Source organism: Lithobates pipiens, unplaced genomic scaffold (assembly GCF_037356315.1).
Source record: "Lithobates pipiens isolate NorthernLeopardFrog02 unplaced genomic scaffold, aLitPip1_a1.2 Scaffold_16, whole genome shotgun sequence".
In the NCBI taxonomy this organism is placed as follows: domain Eukaryota; kingdom Metazoa; phylum Chordata; class Amphibia; order Anura; family Ranidae; genus Lithobates; species Lithobates pipiens.
This window is the reverse complement of record NW_027507748.1, coordinates 257873068-257895208: the sequence shown is the minus strand read 5'-3', so window position 1 is coordinate 257895208 and position 22141 is coordinate 257873068. Positions and strand designations below refer to the sequence as shown.

Genomic DNA, 22141 nt, shown 5'->3' with positions numbered 1-22141 from the left:
CCAGGGGTGTGCTATGCTGTCTCCAGGTGGTGAGAGTATGGGGCATACCTGTATTAGGTGTTTGTTTCTTCTCCAAGACCAGCCCAGCTTCCTCCCTTACGTGTGGTGGATGCTCCGGTGTCCCCTCCTCTTCATACCCGGCGAGGGTCAAGCTGCTGTGGGTTTCCGTTCCTTATAGACCGGCGGCACAGGCTTGGATGCTTTGTTTATTTGAATTCTGCACCTCCTTCCCCAAAGCCTCATGCCTTCTGGGTTCCGATGGCGAGTGCGTCATTCCGGCCGAAGGCTGGACTTCCAGCGGCGCGACGCGGCTTCCGGTTCCACCCATTGGAATGCAAGAGGAGGGGGCGGTCATCCTCTCAGTTGATGTCATTTCCGGCCCTCGCAGTGGTGAGTGGCCTGGGAAAATTTTAAATAAAATGTGCAGAACACCATTCAGACCTATAGACAGAGCTATATACATGCTATGTGTTAGAAATATCTTATAAATAGACAACTTTGTGTAAAAAAAAAAAACATTTACATTTTCTTTCCAAGTTTTCTGAAGACTTGTATAAAAAAACTAACCGTTCAAAAGACTCATAATGCTTCATAGAATATACAAAATGGGGTCATTTCATGGGTAATTCCATTGTCCTGGTGCTCCAGGGCCTTCACAAATGTAATAGGTCGTTAGGAAATTAGAGGTGTCATTTATGCTCCTAGAACACCTGACGACGCTCCCTGCATGTTGGGCCTCTGTATGTGGACACGCTGTGTAAAAGTCACACACATGTGGTATCGCCATACTCAGGATGAGTAGCAGAATGTATTTTGGGGTGTCATTTTTGCTATGTACATGCTTTGAGTTAGAAATATCTTATCAACTGACCACTTTGTGTAAAAAAAAAAAAAAGATTTTAATTTTCTTTCCACATTTTCTGAAGACTTGTATAAAAAAATTAACCATTCAAAAGACTCATAATGCTTCATAGAATATACGGTTGGGTGTCTGCTTTCCAAAATGGGGTCATTTTGTGGGTAATTCTACTGTCCTGGTGCTCCAGGGCCTTCACAAATGTAATTAGGAAATTAGAGGTGTCATTTATGCTCCTAGAACCCCTTACGGTGCTCCCTGCAGGTTGGACTCTCTGTGTGGCCAGCCTGTGTAAAAGTCCCACACATGTGGTATCGCCATACTCGGGAAGAGTTGCAGAATGTATTTTGGGGTGTAATTGGAAGTATGCATATGCTGTGTATGAGAAATAATTTGTTATTATGACAATTTTGTAAAAAAAAAAAATCATTCTTCTTTTTCCCAAGAATTGTGGGAAAAAATTACAACTTTAAAAAACTCACCATGCCTCTTACTAAATACCTTGGACTGTCTACTTTTCAAATGGGGTCATTTGGGGGGTATTTGTACTTTCCTGACATTTCAGAGCCTCAAGAATGTCAGGTCACCTTGAAGCCAGGTGACAGATGCACCCCGTAGGGATTAGGAGTGCACCGCAAGGTTGTGGACCCTACGGCAGACTGCTGCGGACAGGGGTCAAGGTGGAAGGCAGGGCCACCAGAACACCAAGATGGATCCCACTGGGGTTAGAGCGTAAGATTCCCCTGGGGCGCGGAGTCTAAGAGCCAGCAGGTGTTCCCCAGAGCCTCGAGTGGTGAGGATGGTGAGGGACAAAGCCAAGGTCGGGGCCACAAGAAGACAGGAATAGTCAGGGACACGCCAAAAGGTCAGGATCGCAGGCAAACAGGGATAGTCAAGGACACGCCAAAGTCGGTAACGGAATAACAGCAGAGCTTTTACCAGCACCCCATATTTGGAGGATCCAGCCAGTATGCAGAGTTGAAAGCTCTAGAAATGTTGTATACATTACTGCAGAGTCTGACATGTAGGGGAAGACCTCTCTTACAGCCTCAAGGGCCATTGGTATTGTGACAGTGGAGACAAGAGCGCAGTGAGATAAGATTGCCTGCAAGATCTTATGTTGGTCGCAAAGGTGTGTGGCAGGTGCGTCACATGACTTGGACTGGATAGCTGAAGCAGCACCTGGCAGCAGGAATAGCAGATACAGGAATACAGCAGATAGAGGACCAGCATCACCAGGCACTATGCAGAGCAGGACAGACTGATAACTGTATGCAGTGTCAGACAAGACAAGTCAACAATAGATGATCAGTTATAAGCATAAACAGCAGGCAGAGAATGGTTAAGATGCAGGCAGAGGTTGGCAACAGAATAATGGGCAGATGAGAAGATATAACAAAGTCCTAATGTAAGCTGAGGTCAGGACAGATGGAATGCAAGCATGGTCAGGATACGCCGGGTCAAACACAGAAATCAATATACAGGCACAGGAACACGGGTAAAGCTGCAGATGAGACAGCAATGCACTAGTGCAGCTGCTGCCCATATATAGGCCATTTGGCGCCAGTGTTAATGACTAACACGTAGTCGCATGTGCATATGCTATCGCATCTGAGTGTGAATATTTGTGCATTTATGCATCATCGTGCGCCTGTGCCCCAGTGAGACGGGAACCTGCAGCTCCACGCCTGCGCATGCAGATATGCCTTTGCTTTGGAACTTTGGCTGTGCTATGGCCAGCACATCCCTGACAAATAATGACTCTTTAGGAAGATCTTTCTTCCCATGTCTCTATCTACACTGCCAGCTGATCCAGTGGCTGGGTGGTTTATAAAAATCAGCGTGGAAAGGCAAGGAAGGCTGGAACTTTATCTGGAAAGAAGCCCACCCAAAAATCATAAAAGTGAGGCATGTTGATGCATATTTTTCCCTAGTTTCAGACTTTCAGAACTACTGCAGAATGGATGTTCTGTTGTGGCTTATCCTGTTTCAATGTCAATTGCACAATCAGGAAGTTTGGAGCAGAAAGCAACAAATTAACTGCTTGCTGCCCGCCCAACGTCAAATGACGGTGGGGCGGGGAGGTGCAGCTCTCGTTCTGGGACGCCGTCATATGATGGTGTCCCAGAACGGCTGCTCTCACGTGCCTTGCTGGAACACGACGCAGCCCCAATCTGTGAAAAGAGTCACGTCTGCGGCTCTTTAACCATGTGATCGGCTGTGTCCAATCACAGCCGGTCACATGTAAACAAGGAGATGCCGGTACAAAGAATTACTGCTCTAAGGTAATGACTTCTCCCAAAACAGCTGTCACCACAATCCCACAGGGTGCTGGCTCTGTTTACAACAGGAACTGAAGTAGAAAATATGTAGCTGGATAGCCACACTAAGGAGATGCCGGTAATCGCCTCTCCTTACCTCATCAGTGCCCATAAGCGTCACCTCATCAATTCCCACCAGTTCAGCCTATCAGTGCTCATCAGTGCCACCTGATCAGCGCACATCAGTGAAGGTAAAAAATAACTTTTACATTTTTGGTCTTTGTAAAAAATTTAACAAAACAGCAGTGATTAAATACCACCAAAAGAAAGCTCTATTTGTGTGAAGAAAATTATAAAAAAATTTGTTTGGGTACAGTGTAGCATGACCATGTACCGTATATACTCGAGTATAGGCCGACCCGAATATAAGCCGAGGCCCCCAATTTACCCCCAAAAAAACTGGCAAACTTATTGACTCGTGTATAAGCCGAGGGTGAGACATGCCTGTCCATCCCTGTGTGTGTGTCCGTCCATCCCTGTGTGTCCGTCCATCCCTGTGTGTGTGTGTGTGTCCATCCATCCATCCATCCCTGTGTGTGTCCATCCATCCATCCATCCCTGTGTGTGTGTGTCTCCATCCATCCATCCATCCCTGTGTGTGTGTGTCTCCATCCATCCATCCCTGTGTGTGTGTGTGTGTGTCTCCATCCATCCATCCATCCCTGTGTGTGTGTGTATCCATCCATCCCTGTGTGTGTGTGTCCGTGTGTGTGTGTGTGTGTGTGTCCAGCCTACCTGTGTCCCGAGCCTCCGTCCCGTGCCTTGCCTCCTTGCCTCCGTCCCGTGCCGTGCCTTGCCTCCTTGCCTCCGTCCCGTCCCGTGCCGTGCCTTGCCTCCTTGCCTCCGTCCCGTCCCATGCCGTGCCTTGCCTTGCCTCCGTCCCGTGCCTTGCCAGGATCGCCGCTCTTCGTCGGCGCCTCGGCGGCCATTCTACCCTTCAAACGCCGCGCCTCCGCCTCCGCCTGTGATAGGCGGAACACTGAATTTCCCAGCAGCCTGTGTTCCGCCTATCACGGACATCGTCTCATCCTCGTCCGTAGTACGAGGATGAGACGATGTCCGTGATAGGCGGAACACAGGCTGCTGGGAAATTCAGTGTTCCGCCTATCACAGGCGGAGGTGGAGGCGCGGCGTTTGAAGGGTAGAATGGCCGCTGTCTGTCTGCTCGACACGCTGATCGAGCAGGCAGACAGCGATGACTCGAGTATAAGCCGAGGGGGGCACTTTCAGCCTCAAAAAAGAGGCTGAAAATCTCGGCTTATACTCGAGTATATACGGTAATTGTCATTCAAATTGCAACCGTGCTGAAAGCTGAAAAATAGCTTGTGCAGGAAAGGGGTTTAAGTTCCTGCAAGATCTTACGTTGGTCGCAGTGGTGTGTGGCAGGTGCGTCACCAGACTTGGACTGGATAGCTGAAGCAGCAGAAAGGATTGTATTTAACTATGGATATGATTGTAATAAGAGACCATGCAGTGTGTGGCGAAGTGAACATTACAAAGGTACTCCACCAGGGCAATAAAGTAGGGTGGGAGGCCTGCAGAGATTTTGCAGATTGACTTCATTAGTGCCTTTCCCCAGGGAAACAATAGAGAGGTACTGAGGGATTGTTGCATGTGCTTGTCCACCCTTGCAAACATACAGATCAAGCCGCAATACTCCAATTGCTTCAAAAGCTTGTAGGCAGCTGTGGTACAGGGCAGCCTAGATGACAGCTAGAGGTAGTGGGTTAGCAAGTGTATATTCTTATTTTTAATGCCTATTTGATATGTTATGTGTACATATGCTCAGAGCTGTTTGGCCTCTATATTGTCTCCAGCGCCATTTTGGAGAAGCCTGGTGTCCTGATAGGACAATTAAATCTCGAGAGATTTGGTCTGCCATTTTTTGGTGGATACTTGATATAAGAAAGCCCAGCCACGTTTAGTTCAGTTCAAGTGTGTACACAGACAGGTAGAGTCAGGAGAAGACAGGGAGAGTGTTTCCGGCCTGTGAGGGATAGCTCAGGGTTCTTACGGAGTCCTGTATTAGCAGTCCTGACTGGAGGAAAGACTTCCCATTGCGGATAAGAAATCCAGTGTCCTCACTGTGAGAGAGGGACAAGTGTATCAGATGCCTATATCCATCTTCTGAAGGAAAACTGCTGTTACCGGGTAACACATGTGTGCATATCAGCCTCTACAGAAACGCATTGTGTGCTTGGGTTTATACTATGTCAGTCAGTGGAAAGTGACTATATTGCTGACGAATACAACTACTGCTTACATGAGAAGTGACTGTGCTGTATATCTATGCTTCTATGCTTGGAGTAACTATTTGCATTACTGCTGTAAATATTCTTTCTACTACCGTCTCTCTGGTAATCAGCGTTGCCTGGTTTATAAAGTCAACATGTGTGATTCCCTCTGTGAAGCCGCTACAACCTACACCCGCTTACAAGCTCAACATTGCATATGGCTGTCCCAGACAGGTCCAAAGTGATAATGGCTCGCAGGAAGGTTTGAAGTTTGAAACACACGTTTCAAACAGGAACCATGTTAAAGTTTTTCTGTCTCACAGTTATGCATATGATAGGTCCTTGAGAAAAGCCTATGCAATACCCAAGATGTAGCTATTATAAGGAGCAATTTTGATGCACTTCTTGTTTGAATTATATCTGTATGTAGTAACCTATTTATACCTAAATGTCATAAAAAGTAAAAACAAAAAAAAAAGTATTACATTAAAGTTCTTGATGATGGTCTTTTTTTTCTGCTTGTGAATGAAAGAATCTCTATGATGCCTAACAGGGTATACTGCAGCACAGGGCACTATTCTGAGGTCGGTGTGCAGATATTCTAATATAATTGTAAAAATGCAGAAAATTACAAAGTGCTGGTGGAAACACATGTCCTTAAAAAAGATTTGGCAATTTTTTTATGTACCTTGATTTGTCATAAGCCTTTGAATCGAACTCAGGAAAACTCAAAAGATAACAAGCAACCTTAGCAGTTCCTGTTAGAATTGTTGGTTTCCTGTGTTTTCTGTAGAAACTAGCTCAGCAAGAGTTTTTCCTGCCACACTGCAATAAAAGTGAGTCAAGAATGCTGTGCCATCTGCTGCTTGGTTCATTACACATTCATCAATTTTTTTTAGGTTTCAGCAGGAGCCCTCAATTCCAGTTTCTACTGTGCCATTCATAATGAGGAAACATCACCATTTTTATCCATGACACATGGTATATGGCATGCCTACTTCTCAACAACACTCCCTAAATGATAATAGAGCATGCAACAGTTTCTCACCCTTTCTCTAGTTCTAACATCTATTTTAGCTAAACAGTCACAGGGACAGAAAGTGTAGATAATTCTCCCCAACAGGAATAAACATTTGATAGAGGTTTTAGATTTTTTTTTTTTACGTCATCCAAGGCTAAACAAAAGTCTTTTGGCTAGAGCAAGGGTAGTCAACCTTGGCACTTCAGGTGTCCCATAAGAAATTGCTACATCAGGCATCACAAGACTTTATAGGCACATGCATGACTCCCAAAGACAGATGCATGATGGGATCTATAATTGCAGCACAGCTAAAGTGCCAAGATTGTATACCCTCGGGATAGGCAGGGCCATCTTTAATATTGATTGGACTCTGGGAAAACATTTTTTTTGCCCCCCCCCCCCAATGTAATTTCGTTCTCCACCCCAACATCCCAAAAAACAAACATGCATTCATCTCAAAAAAACTTTAATGAAAACGGAAAGAACTGGTCCACACTCACTGATTACTTGCTAGATGTTACTGCACTTCCTTACTGCTCACTGATTGGTTGCTAGAGGTTACTATGCATAATTACTGATCATTGATTGGTTGCTAGAGGTTACTGCACATCATAACCGCTCAGTAATTTGGTTGCTAGAGGTTACTGCACATCGTTACTGCTAACGGATTGGTTGCTATAAGTTACTGCTTATCATTGCCACAGACTGATTGGTTTCTAGAAGTTACTGCACATCATTCATGCCTGTAGAGAAATAAGTAGCATACTTACGCACCAAAAACATGTAAGCAGACACAAAATAGGTTCTAAAACTTACACACCAGAAATATGCCCACAAACACCAATTCAATTATAGAGTCAGTACCATATTGTACTGACACACACAGGAACATGTTTGCAGACAAAAAATCAGTACCATACTGACACACCAGAAACCTGTCATAGATTATAGACTTAGCAATAACATGCAATGCCAAACCGCAGCTAACAAAGCCAGCAGACTGCTCTCCTGCAGTAAAAAGGGCATACATTCCAGAGGTTAATCATTTATTCTACCCTTTTACAAAACACATGCACAACAACCCATTTAAACCCACTCAAGTGTGAACCTAGCCTTAGGATGTAAGGCAGCGTACAGTGGTCAGTAGTATGTATGGCAGTGTATAGAGGTCGGTAGTAGGTAGGGCAGTAGTATGTAGTGCAGTGTACAGAGATCAGTAGTATGTTGTCATGGTCCCTACCATACCATACAGATGGCCAGGTGTGGTCACACCCTAAGTGGCTCAAAGAGGTATTGAACCTATGACTGCATGTTTAGTCTCCTGTTACCTTGCCTCTGAGCCACACCTCAGTTTCTTTCAGGTTGCTTTCCAGCTTTGCACAGTTCTGCATAAAATACTAGGACAATACTCTGGATCTTGTTGCAATTACTACCTTTCACTCCTGGTTTAGCTAAGGCAGTTTATCCAATCAGCTGGGTATAAAGCACTGCCTCACTCTAAGGGCTTTGTCAGTTCATTGTCTCTTGTCTTTATCATTGCCAAAGGTTCCTGTGTCTCTTGTTTTGCCTAAGTGTCCCTGTGTTCAAGTTACCGTTTTCCAAGACTGACCCTAGCTTCTGACCCTGGCTTGTTTATCGTTTATTCTGACTTCTGGAATCCCTGACTATGGCTTTACCTGGACAATCCTTGCAAATTCCTGTCAAGCCCCCGTGCACAGATTCACAGCCCAGGTAGCTTATCTCTGTTACCGGGATCTGTGTCTATTTGCAAGGGTGAGCCTTCATCGCTGCGCCATGGACTCCAACCTAGGTAAGCCCTCACATATGTAAACCAGTGTACAGAGGTCAGTAGTATGTAGAGCAGTGTACAGAGGTCAGTAGGGTGTAGGGCAGTGTTCAGAGGTCAGTAGTAGTGAGGGCAGTAGTAGGTAGGGCAGTGTACAGAGCTCAGTAGAATCAAGGGCGGTGTAGAGAGGTCAGTAGCCTGTAGATGCGGTTCCACAGAACAGTAGGGCAGAGGACACTGGGTCAGCAGGGCAGGAACTGACAGGACAGAGGATAAGAAGTTGGTAGGGCACAGTATGGGGTGCAGGAGGGCAAAGTACAGGGGGCAGTAGGACACATACCACGGTGGGGCACAGTATGTGGGTCAGGAGGACAGACACAATGAGGTTGGGAGGGCACAGTCTCGGGGTCGGGAGGGCACATACCAAGGGTCAGGAGGCCACAGTATGGGGTCAGAAGGGGCACATGCCATGGGTTTGGGAGGGCATATACCATGGGGTCGTGAGGGCATGGCACGGAGGCCAGGAGGGGACACACTACAGGGTTGGGAGGGCACATACCAGGGGGTCAGGAGGGCACACACTACAGGGTTGGGAGGGCACATACCAGGGGGTCAGGAGGGCACAGAACAGGATCAGGAGGGCACAGTAGAGGGGTCAGGAGGGCACACACATGGGGATCAGGAGGGCATATGCTATGGGATTGGGAGGTCACATACCAGGGGGCAGTGAAAACCAGGGGGCATTGACAATACTTTAATTATTTATGACATCAATTTTTTTCTCCTATTTGTCAACAAGCAGGCAACACTTCTATGCTATACTGCAGTAAGCTCCAGGCACATTCTCTTGGCTTGGCTCGCTCTGCCCAGCTACTGTCACACCACCCTCTTCCAGGGGGGGCATGATCTCGGAGACCAGGCACATCCCCATCCTGCCCTCTCAAGCAGATGAAGCCTCCACCTCAGGGACCATCCTTATTCCTGCAGGAGAATGGCAAAACTACTGATGAGCAATTTAGAGGGAGGTGCAGGCGTTGGAGATGTGAGGGACGGTGGGCAGCAAAACTTAATACAGCATGTCAGGGAAATGGCCGGATAAAGGACAATCCTGGCAGCACTCGTCATGGTTGCGCCAGACAAATCCCCGCACGCATGTGCGCACGCAGGTCTGCGACAATGGGTGCAAGCAGACATGTGCGCATGATGTGATAGATGTTGGTGCCCACTGACACATGCAGATTGTTGGATTATCTTCAGCTTCCCGTATCTACTGTGCCTTCTGTATCCTGATCCTTGGACTTCCCCCTACCGACCCAGCTTGCTGTACCCATTTATCCTCAACCTCTGGCTTGACCCCTGATTCACATCTTGACCTTCGCTCTTGTCTGTCCCACCGTAATTGACCCCGGCTTGGCTGACTACTCTGCTATCACCTGCACACAGTGTATGACCTGGCTTGCTCCTGTACTCATCTTGAACTGATTCCACTGTTAATGACCCCTGGCTACTATAACGATATCACTTCCGGGACAGGAAATGTTGTAACTAGTTGCCATGTTGTTTGGAACTCAGCCATGACAGCTTGGCTAACCTTGTAAATACCTCAAACCACATAGAGTGCAGACAGATTAGTAAAGTTCTGAAACTTTAGCATGTTTCATAACTTTCAAAGTAATCATAGCACAGCCATAATATGGACATATTTTGTTTCCTCAGATAATTTCTAACCTTTCAAGTCCAGACACCCCCATGTCAGGTCATATGGGAAGCCACTGGGACCCCTTACTCCTCCTAGGTAACCATGAAATGGGAAACCTATCATGTGTGTACTTGTTTTGAAGCAAATATCACGCTGATCGCTAAAATGGATATCTGCAGTCTATAAACAGTAGAGGCAGAGATATGAATATGTATCACAAAGTGTACCTGGGACAGGGTCATGAGTGTAGACACCTCCGAGCAACCAACCCCTAAACAAGATGACCAGACGATTGGTCACTGGTCGCTGTCAACACCCCCTTTGATTTGACAGAAAAGAGGAGAGGCCAAGGCAATGGTCAGTTCTCCTTTTACCATCCAAGCAGGAACGTCTGCCAAGTTTGAGAACCGATTACCTTTGCTCATCGATCAAACTCTGATCAACCCTCAGACATTAATTGCAAGTATTCTTCCTTCCCAATTCTACCTTATTTCTTTGTGGCTGTATATTGTCTTTATTTTTTGAAACATTCTTTTTCTGTGAATGTTTTATTCGCACCAACCTTGACCTTTTCATAATAAACCCTTATGTTGAAAAGTGTTAACCTTGTCTTTAAAGCTCTTGATGCAAACTATAAACGAACCTGTCTCTAAAAAGGGCGCTACTGTGGTAGAGTAAGGCACTGAGCAGACCTGTCTGTGGTGGCAGTGTGTGTTGCAGGTGCTTATTCTAAAATTATAATTGGTATTGCTAAAATTATGAGTCCCTCCGACTCTGCCTTTTAAAATGGGGGTGGTGCCAGTTAAAGGGTTAATTGTGTAATTAGCTCAGTGACAATCGCTCTCAGGCTGCTCTCACCTAGATTGTGGTCCCGCAAGCTGGAAAATCTTTGTGCTGGGTGCAGCTGATTGTGCCATTGTTATGTAAGTGACAGCGTGGGGTGAGGTTGGCTGGTCCTTCATCGCCATTTAGCGAGGAGGGCGGGGATCTGACACAGCTACTGACTCTATTCCTGGTTCACCCTGCTGTTCTATACCTGTGGTACCACCTTGCACGGCTGCCAACACAGTTTACCTAGCACACTCCAACTGCTCTCTGCTAACCAGCTCATTCAAAAATAAGAATAGAAAAATATGAATTGCGCTAGCCTGTAAATAATAAAACATATAAATATATGTGTAAAACACAAAATCAACCTTGTGCTGATATAACTTAATATCACCAATCATCAGATTAAAAATAATCAAAAAAACACAATCCGTGTTATGACAACCAAACCTCCAAGGGCAGGTGCCAATTAATACATAAAAAATGTTTGTGATCCCCACATTTAAATAAACATTTAAATAGACATATGAACCAAAATTGATAATAGTGCTGGTAAATAAATATTCATATTAATAAATAATGTCCATCTTGAATAGCCAGCCACCCGTGATAAAGTGAGAAATGCTGAATTCCAATGAAACTCTTCAAAAGTGCAAGCCGTGTTATCTCCACCACCATATATATATATAGATTGGCTCCTTACCAGACAGATATGACCCCCTGTTACAGAGGGTCACACAGGTGTAAAAATGCGATATATGGGCTCTCACGCTGTTAAACTGGCCCTCCAATCCTGTATCTTCCACAATATGAAAATGGCTCAGTCAATCACAGATCCTCCCCTCCCGTGCACCACTCTCCGCTCTCCAGCAGAATCTGATCTGGAAGACCCTCACTAGAAGTAGAAAAGGGAAAGGCTCATCATATCCATGATGAAAAGGGAGGTATGCGGTCCACCAATAGGCAGTCCTGAGGGTAGTCCAGTATGCAGATAGTTGTGATAAATCCCAGCCGACCAGCAGAGGGAAGCCGCAAGAGAAGCCACCAGGAAGAACAGTTGTGATGCTGGGACCAGTGTGGAATGCAGGACCCATAAATTACAGCAGCAAGCAGCTGAGGCCCCAACTGGACAGTTTAATCCACCTATTCAGGACTCCCTCAGAGCCGCTGCATGCTCTCCCCACCCAGCAGAAGTTTCATTTTTATACGTGGAAGGAGCTGCAAAAGAAAGGAATATCCCCCCCCCCTTTTTTTTCTCCCCCTTGGAGGGAATTTCCTACCCCCCTTTTTTTTGGTTTGTAGCCCTCTCCATGGTGTGAGGTGGGCAAACTAGCTGGGTTCGACACCGCGTTGTCTCGCTAAATGTCTTTTCCTTGTTTTCAGGTAAAATCCTTTTCTTTTTGCCTGATCCAGTTCAACAGCTAATTCTTGGGACTTTTCTAAGGTCAATGGACTGTTTTTTTTTATGATTATATGTTTAATTTGGTTTATTAGTTTGGGTCGGTCAGATTTGTCAGTATTGTCAGTATTTATAGACTAAATCACGCTTTCCACCTGAGAAGATTTCTTGAGATACGCACGTGTTTTGTTCCTAACATGTCTTGCAGGAATGGTCTGTTTGAAGTTTTTATTATTGTCCTTGGGAGTATGGCGGCCCCCTGGAAGTTCTAGAAGGGTCTCGATCATGCCACCACTCTGTCCCCCTCTTATCTATTTTTTGGCTCACCTTTCAGTGGATAGCCCAGTATTACGTCCCTTATGGCAATTACTTGTATTTCCCATAATGTTAAGGGATTTAATTCACCCATTAAGAGACACAAGGCCTTTGCCTATTATAAACAAATGGAGGCCAAAATTCTTCTGATTCAGGAAACCCACTTCTTCCAATCATCACACCCAAATTCTTTTCACAAAAACTTTCCCCAGGCCTTTTACTCCCTTCATTTGGCTAAAAGTAGGGGAGCCGCCATATTCATGCATTCTTCTTTCCAAATGGAGGTGAAACATATTTATAAGGACAGAGAAAGGAGGTACGTTGTTATAAAAGGAGTCATACATAATAGAGACTTAACTATTGCGAGTGTTTATGCTCCAAATGACGGCCCTGCTTCCTTTTTAAAAAATTTTTTTTATAAATTGTCTAATTATCAATCTCCTCGTATGATTGTTGGAGGAGATTTCAACATGGTTGCCAATGTGACACTTGACCGCACCTCTTTCACAGCTACCACTAAAGCCTTTCCCAGGTCTCTCGCCAACGGCTTATTAGAATATCAATTAGTTGATACCCGGAGAGCTCATAATGTAGGAGTCAAGGAATTCACCTTTTTCTCCCACCCCCATAATAGTTATGCGAGGTTGGATTACATTTATGTCTCTCCTATAATACTGGCTAATTCCACGCATGCCAACATTCACCCTTGTGTTTGGTCGGACCACCAGGTAACCTCCCTCACCACTAAATTTATTAAGCTTGCCCCAACTTCTTACTCCTGGAGGCTTAATGAAGCAACCCTGTCAGATTTAGCAGTTGAATCAGAAGTCACAAAGACTATAGAGGAATATTTTGTGCATAATGCTCTCCCGGCAACCCATCCTTCCACTCTCTGGATGGCCCATAAGGCAGTCCTGAGGGGCGCACTCATTGGCATTACTTCATCTTGCAACAAACAAAATAGACAAAAGATATTAAACCTCACAAAAGAATTAGACCACCTATATAAAAAAACAGATGCATTGAATCTAGAGGCCACTAGATTAACCATAAATCAGAAACAATTAGAATTAGATTCCCTACTTTCCAGTAAGGTAGAAAAGGCCCTTAGATGGCGAAATTTGTACTTCATAATAATACTGTGTCGACTCTATTTGCAAGAAAGTTGAACCAATTGATACGTTCCCCCCCCCCCCCCATGTTTATAAATTAACCGCTGACACGGGACTAACAACTTATCATCCACAGGAGGTACTGAAAATATTTTAAGGATTTTATTCATCCCTGTTAGCGCCAAGTCTTCCCAACTCCTCGGTAGAGGATGAACCCTGGTTTCAGGATATCCCTATACCCACTCTCTCACCACTGCAGCTGGAGACACTTAACGCCCCCATCACTGTATCGGAAGTCCTGAATGTAATTAAAAATTTGAAGTCGGGCTCGGCCCCAGGCCCAGACGGCTTTTCGTCTTTATATTATAAAAAATATTCCACTTTACTAGCCCCCAAGATTGGTTCAACTTTTTAATTGGGTACTACAGGGTGATAGTTTCCCTGAAGAAATGCTTTTGGCCAATATGTCCCTGATACCTAAGCCCAATAAAAATCACACGCTTCCCCAAAATTACAGACCTATTTCTGTCATTAACAACGATTTGAAAATATTCAGTAGAATCCTAGCAGATAGGGACTGAAATTATTCGGGACAGTCTGATTTCCCCTTATCATTCCGGCTTTAACCATCACAGATTTAATACAGATAATATATGGTTTAGCTGCTGACATCATTCAGGACGCAAATTTGGCCTCTCGAAAACTTCTCTTGCCTAGATATAGAAAAGGCATTTGATAGCGTATCCTGGAGTTACATATCTACTCTGTGACCAAGAGGGGGGGAGGTATGTTTGGGACTTTGAGTGAAGCACAACATGGTGCTTCCATCCCGGTAGTAGAATTAAAAGATAAAGGGTAGTTGGGACTTTAAATGAAGCAATTGTATAATGGAGATAAGTAGTAAATAGATAATATTTAATTGATGACATTGTTCCAAAAACATAAAAGGTATTTATTTAATTCATATATAGATATACATAATGCACATGAGGCATAAACATGATGAGTAAACTGATATAATCATATCAACACATAATCAGGAAAAAATAAAATAAATAAATAAATATAAAGAATTAATATAATTACCATAACGTATAAATGCCCCAACAACAGACAATCATGATACAATCCTAACGACACATAATCACAATAAAGTAAGGAAATCGATAACTAAAATAATTAATATAATAACTATGGCACATACATGCCACAACGATGGACCCAAGACTGGCACGTGTTCCCACAAAATGTATGTAGGTCTATTGGCTGGTATAAAAACAGTGTTATACAGTATTAATAATAACTGGATAGGGATCAATCCATATGGAATACAGCTGTGTCATCAAATGTAGCTTGACGCGTTTCGTGGATTTTTCCACTCGTCAGGAGCAGATGCACCAAAGATTCCTATAGGGTATATAAATTATGTCAATGTTTAAAATAAAATAAAATACAACTATACATGGTGTTGTATGTCAATAGACGACTCACCAAAAACACACTCACTAACCAAAACAGCGCATGCAGTGCATGGTGACCGGCGCAGGGCAGGCCCCGGATATACATCCCACCGTGGGAGCTGAGGCGGCATAATATGGAGGTGCAACATCAGGTAAGTAGAAGATGTGAACAGTGTGGAGAGACAATTTCCATAAAACCAAAATTGATGATAGGTGGAAAGTGAAGCATGTTTCTCTTTCTTATCGGGGATTCTGTGTTTGTTTATTGTTTTTTATCTTTCATTTTTGTTTTCGTTTTTCATGGTTTATTTTTTATTCTTTGGTTTCCCTCTTCAAATGGTGGGTTTCTTCATGTCTTCAACACTCACATACCCTAATTTTTCACTATTTTACTTCACCAATTCACTCATACAAACGTAATCTTCACTCATTTATTTATTTATTTATTTATCCATCATCATCATTTATATTGCTTTTTGGTATTTTATATATCACGTTAATCATCTTCTGTCAAGCCACACTGGGTTTACTATCTATTTTAATTTATTCATAATATATTTTTGTTATGAACTATATACATATTTAATATAATATTTTATTCCCAGATATTCATGCTTCACTTTCCACCTATCATCAATTTTGGTTTTATGGAAATTGTCTCTCCACACTCTTCACATCTTCTACTTACCTGATGTTGCACCTCCATATTATGCCGCCTCAGCTCCCGCGGTGGGATGTATATCCGGGGCCTGCCCTGCGCCGGTCACCATGCACTGCATGCGCTGTTTTGGTTAGTGAGTGTGTTTTTGGTGAGTCGTCTATTGACATACAACACCATGTATAGTTGTATTTTATTTTATTTTAAACATTGACATAATTTATATACCCTATAGGAATCTTTGGTGCATCTGCTCCTGACGAGTGGAAAAATCCACGAAACGCGTCGAGCTACATTTGATGACACAGCTGCATTCCATATGGATTGATCCCTATCCAGTTATTATTAATACTGTATAACACTGTTTTTATACCAGCCAATAGACCTACATACATTTTGTGGGAACACGTGCCAGCCCTGTTAAATAACCCAGACATATCCGGATATACCAAAGGTGCCTCGTCTTACAAATTTTGTATGTACGCGGACGATGTCTTGATGTTCCTCACTAACTTTGCCAGAGACTTTGCCAGTAGACTTTGCCAGAGTCTCCAGACTCTCAATGTCACAAAATCTGTAGTTCTTCCAGTAGGACTTTCGCCTGATGAACTTGACCATCTTAAGCATACCTATTCTTTCACCTGGACGGAAACTCATCTTCTATATCTTGGCATCGGCCTTACCAGAGACTTTGGCAAACTCTTTGAAGTGAATTATTCCCCAATGATAACAAAATTGAAAAAAAACCTCAAACTTTGGTCCTCGCTTCATATCCCCTTTATTGGTAGAATCACTGCCCTTAAAATGACAATCCTCCCCAGTATACTTTAGTTATTTAGGTCTCTTCCAATTAGACTCTCTAGAAGTTACCTGCTCAATACCCAAGCCCTCTTTAAAGTGGAGGGCCACCCTGAAAACACTTTTCACCTTATCCTCTCCCTTTTAATGTCCTAAAAATCATTCTGTAAAAAAAATTTTTTTCACTTACCTGGAACACCCTGTTGCTATGCAGAAGACCTAATCTGCCTTGTTCCTCCTCCGCGGTGGTGTTTTTCTCTTCCTTAGCTGCAGTGCTTCATGGGAAATGAGTGTCATCGTTTCCCATGAGTCTGTGGGCTGGACTGTGCTGAAAACACACGAGATTTGCAGGCAGGAAATGACCCGATTTGAGGCAGACAGCAGCGCCATTTTTAAGAAGGGAACAAAGCCTTTATTGCCAGAACACACGTGGATGTCCTGGGGAGAGCATCTGACCAGATAGGAGAGAAGATCAGTCGGGATTCAAGCAGCTAATTCACCTAGAAGATTTACCCAGAACAGGTAAGTGTTTGTAATAATGAAATGTAGGTCTAAATGTGCTCACTGTGTGTATACATGTCTTGTATAGCATTTGGATTGTTCCTTGTATAGCATGTCTTGTATAGCATTTGGATTGTTCCTTCTTTGTTATTTGTAATGTCATTTTTTTTTTTTTTTTGTCTTCCATTTCTTTCTGCTGTGTGTTAGCATGTATTTTCTCTTTTCTTTAATTAATTGATGTCCTGTTTTTTTTTTTTTTTTTTTTTTTTTTTTCTGCTTGTATATGTAGTATGTCTTTGCAATGCAATTGACTGTTCTAAAAATATATGCAATTATAATGTGTTTATTATTTTTTCTTAATTTGTTTTTTTTTTGTTTTTTTTGTAGTGATATATTTTGTTCTGACCGTCCTGAATATTTTTTCTATAATTGTTATAATTCCATCTTTACTCTCTATACCCTGGTATGTCTACAAAAACTATTGGGGGGGGTTGTGGTGGTGTGTTTTTTATTTTTTCATCCTCTCCTCTCCACCATTTTGTCCTGTAGTTTCTCCTGTCCTCACTCCTCCGTCCTGCTCTGTCTTCCTCCCTGCTCCTGTTTTACTAAGCCAACAACTACTTACTACTACACCTCCCTCCTCCCCTCCTCCATCCTTGTCCTCCCTCCTCCCTCCTCACTCCTTACTCCTCACTCCTCATTCCTCAGTCCTTGTCCTCAGTCCTTGTCCTCACTCCTCCCTCCTCACTCCTCAGTTCTTGTCATTCCTCATTCGTCACTCCTCTGTCCTTGTCGTCATTCCTCTGTCCTTGTCGTCATTCCTCTGTCCTTGTCGTCATTCCTCCAGTCCTTGTCATTCCTCACTCCTCTGTCCTTGTCGTCATTCCTCTGTCCTTGTCGTCATTCCTCTGTCCTTGTCAGTCCTCATTCCTCACTCCTCACTCCTTGTCCTCATTCCTTCCTCCTCACTCCTTGTCCTCATTCCTCACTCCTAATTCCTCAGTCCTTGTCCTCATTCCTCACTCCTAATTCCTCAGTCCTTGTCCTCAGTCCTCAGTCCTTGTCCTCCCTCCTCCTCCTCATTCCTCAGTCCTTGTCCTCCCTCCTCCTCCTCATTCCTCAGTCCTTGTCCTCCCTCCCTCCTATTCGTCCTTACTTTATCCACCAACCTCATCTATACTTCTATTCATAACACTTAGACCCCTTTCACACCAGGGCGTTTTGCAGGCGCTATAGCGTTAGAAATAGCGCCTGCAATCCGCCCTAAAGAAGCTGCACCATTATGTGTAGTGTGAAAGCCCCGAGGGCTTTCACACTACAGCGGTGCGCTGGCAGGATGTCAGAAAAAAGTCCTGCCAGTAGCTTCTTTGGAGCAGTGAAGGAGCGGTGTGTTTACCGCTTCTCCACCGCTGCTCCCCATTCAAATCAATGGGGCAGCGCTGTAATGCCGCCGGCAAAACGCCGCTATTGCCGGCGGTTTTAACCCTTTCGCGGCCGCTAGCGGGGGGTAAAAGCACCCCGCTAGCGGCTGAAATGCGCCGCAAATCTGGCGGTAAAACGCCGCTAAAAATAGCGGCGTTTTACCGCCGACGCTATCAGCGGTGTGGTGTGAAAGGGGTCTTAAGCAACCTCCACTCCTTTCCAAATATATAACGATAACTTTTTTTTTATTATTGTTTTTCGTAGATCCAAATTCCATCTGTCCAAAGCGATTGATTGACTTTCATCGACATCTTTTATTGCAGGTATGTTAAACTTTCAGTGCAATTAAATAAACTGTGACATTATCTTAAAATCTGATTAATGCAATTTACAAAAAAGATATGTGTGTGTGTATTTGTTTTAATTTTTTTTTTGGTTAAATTTATTTATCTAATGTTTTTATTATATTTATTAATGCATTATTTATTTATTTTTATTCCATAGATTTGAAGAGACAAGTGGATTTGATTTATTTCAAAACCATGCCTGAAAAATTCAAGTTTAATACATTGGTTTGATTTATTAATTCTGTATCCTAATTTTTTATTTTTATTTTGGGGGGGGGGGGCGGAGTTGTGTGTCTCTTTTTCTCACTCGCTCTTCTCTTCTCCTCGCTCACTCTTCTCTGTTTCTCGCTCACTCTTCATTCGCTCACTCTTCTCTGTTTCTCGCTGACTCTATGTTCGCTCTTCACTCACACGCTCTTCTGTCGCTCGCTCTTCTCTGTTACTCGCTGACTCTTCACTCGCTCTTCTCTGTTACTCGCTGACTCTTCACTCGCTGACTCTTCACTCTTCTCTGTTTCTCACTGACTCTTCTCTCGCTCGCTCTTTGCTCGTTCTTCTGTTTCTCACTCGCTCTTCACTGGCTCTCTCTTCTCTGTTTCTCGCTCACTCTTCACTCGCTCACTCTTCTGTTGCTCTCGCGCTCTTTGCTCTCGCGCTCTTTGCTCGCTCTTGCTCTTTGCGCTCTCTCTCTCGCTCTTTTCTCTCTTTCGCTCTCGCTCTTTTCGCTCGCTCTCTCTCGCTCTCTCTCTGCTCTCGCTCTTTGCTCTTTTTCTCGCTCTTTGCTCTTTTTCTCGCTCTTTTCTCTTTTTCGCTCTTGCTCTCGCTCTTTTTTCTCTTTTTTGCTCTTGCTCTCGCTCTTTTCTCTTTTTCGCTCTTGCTCTCGCTCTTTTTTCTCTTTTTTGCTCTTGCTCTCGCTCTTTTTTCTCTTTTTTGCTCTTGCTCTCGCTCTTTTCTCTTTTTCGCTCTTGCTCTCGCTCTTTTCTCTTTTTCGCTCTTGCTCTCGCTCTTTTTTCTCTTTTTCGCTCTTGCTCTCGCTCTTTTCTCTTTTTCGCTCTTGCTCTCGCTCTTTTTTCTCTTTTTTGCTCTTGCTCTCGCTCTTTTCTCTTTTTTGCTCTTGCTCTCGCTCTTTTCTCTCGCGCTCGCTCGTTTCGCTCTCTCTCTCGCGCTCTCTCTCTCTCTCTCGTTCCTCTCGCTCGCTCTTTTCTCGCTCGCTTACTCTTTTCTTTCTCGCTAGCTCTTTTCTCTCTTGCTCACTGCTCACTGTTGTGTTTTCTTTTTTATTTCTGCCTCTCTCGCTTCCTCTTTTCTTGCTCGCTCTTCACTAGCTGTCTTCACTATTTCTCTCTTTCTCTCAAATTAGGGTCTAAATAGAATTTTTTTTTCTTTTTAGTTTTGAATAGTAGTGTGTGTGTGTGTGTGTGTGTGTGTGTGTGTGTGTGTGTGTGTGTGTATTTATTTTATTTTTTTTGTAGATTTGTCTTTGAATAAAATGTTTAATAAAATTATTTAAAATTAAATAAAATTCTTCTATTTTAATACTGTTGCTGTCTTTTGTTTTTCTTTGAGTGTGTGTGGGAAAAAAAATATATAATATAATCTAATTTTTCTCTCTTTGTAGTTAAAAAAAATGTATGCCAATATAAATACCAAGTAAATAAAAAAAAAAATATATATATACACATACACACACACACACACACACACACACACACACACACACACACACACACACACACACACACACACACACACACACACACACACACGGTCAAAACCAGCCAGAGCGGAGAATCATAGAGGAGAGAGCGGCGCTGGAGTTAGAGGAAAGGTAAGTATTGAAGATCTTTTACCTTACAGCAAAAAATATTATAAAGATTAATTAAACTTAAATTATTATTATTTTTAATTTATATATTTTAAGTTTAATTTATCTTTATAATATTTTTTGCTGTAAGGTAAAAGCTCTTTTAATATTTACCTTTCCTCTAACTCCAGCGCCGCTCTCTCCTCTGATTCTCCGCTCTAGCTGATTTTGACCTTGTTTATCTTTGTTGCCATCACAACGGGGCGGGACTTCCTACGACGACGCCCGTTGTGATGAGAACCTGTGGGGTTGATGGCGGCATTACTGCGCATGCGTGAGATTGGCGCTCGAACGGGGGCGGTGCATGCTGGTCCATCAGCAGCACCATATCCCGGAAGAGGATGCCTGTGGGCTTCACATGCCCACAGGCAAGATGACAACGGGCAGCATGACTTTTTATAAGTTACATCATGTGTAAAAAACAGACAGACAAAGTATTTTGAAACAGAACAAGTGAGTGATATAATTGACCATGTTAATCGTGATTTTGCAAAAAAAAATAAAAATGTTGGAGACAGTGGAACCCCGCTTTAAGCCCACTTACTGTGACAAAGTACCCCATGATTAGTGGGTCCTACACTATCCATAAGCTGGGAGATCCTGCTTCTCTAAACCATGGGAGCAATACACTCCTCTATATGGGAGAACTAGAGGTCACCCAAAAGGATTTGGTCAGAATCCATACAATAGACAAACAATATATTTGGGGGCACACCCTAAAAGATGCAGTGATCACAACCCGACAGGGGTTCTAATCCCCCTCCATTCCGCTCTTCTCCAGTTGTATCGGTTCCTCTCCTGGACTGAAATGGCTTCCTCTGATCTCACCGCACACTGTGAGCTTCTCACCATGTGCATTAGAAGTTGCAGCAAATCAGAGAGAGTCCGGCTCATTTCCTGGCCGGGGTGGGGGGGGGGCAGTCAGCGTTATCTTGCCCTTTCCTCCCCAGCCTGACTGTCACTGACCCCGCCCCTTTCATTTATTGAATTCCAGCCAGGGCTGTCTTTAATATTGATTGGATCCTGGGTATATATTTTCTTGGGCCCTTCCGAATCCACCTATTAAAATGGAGCTCCACCCTCTTTTTTTAAGTCCTCTGCATACCCTGCTTCTCTGCCCCCTTAAACACATTTGGTGTGTATATATATATATATATATATATATATATATATATATATATATATAATTTTTTTTAAACTCACGGTTTTATTGTCAATTGTTTTGTGGGCTTCCTGTTTCCAGCTGCGTTATTGCCCATCCGCTTTGCCTCCTGGGACATGATTTTTAGCAATCCCAGAAGGCAATAGGGGCCGCTGGGCTGTAGTATCGCGTTATTTCCAAACCGGAAATGACGCAATACAAGGCGGCGCCGGCTGGCGCCATTTTAAGTAAGGGCGATGTGGCTTTTGTTGCCAGTAAACTCGGAAAGCGGCATCATCGGCAGTACAAGCGCCTTCTAGTGGAAGATCTACAGCAAGCAGCTACTTCCTCGGAGGTAAGTACTTTTGTCATCCATGGA

At 43.6% G+C, this 22141-nt stretch overlaps 1 long non-coding RNA gene across 2 annotated transcripts; it reads left to right on the top strand.

Annotated features, from left to right (window-relative positions):
- The first annotated feature begins 16654 nt into the window (after nucleotides 1-16654).
- Nucleotides 16655-19025, top strand: LOC143984324 (uncharacterized). Of its 2 annotated transcripts, XR_013274796.1 has the most exons (4): nucleotides 16655-17009; nucleotides 17376-17451; nucleotides 18675-18733; nucleotides 18915-19025. It is a non-coding gene; the product is annotated as an uncharacterized LOC143984324 (long non-coding RNA). The 2 variants fall into 2 exon arrangements; XR_013274795.1 differs by lacking the exon at nucleotides 17376-17451 and having other exon boundaries at nucleotides 16660-17009.
- Nucleotides 19026-22141: the final 3116 nt, after the last annotated feature.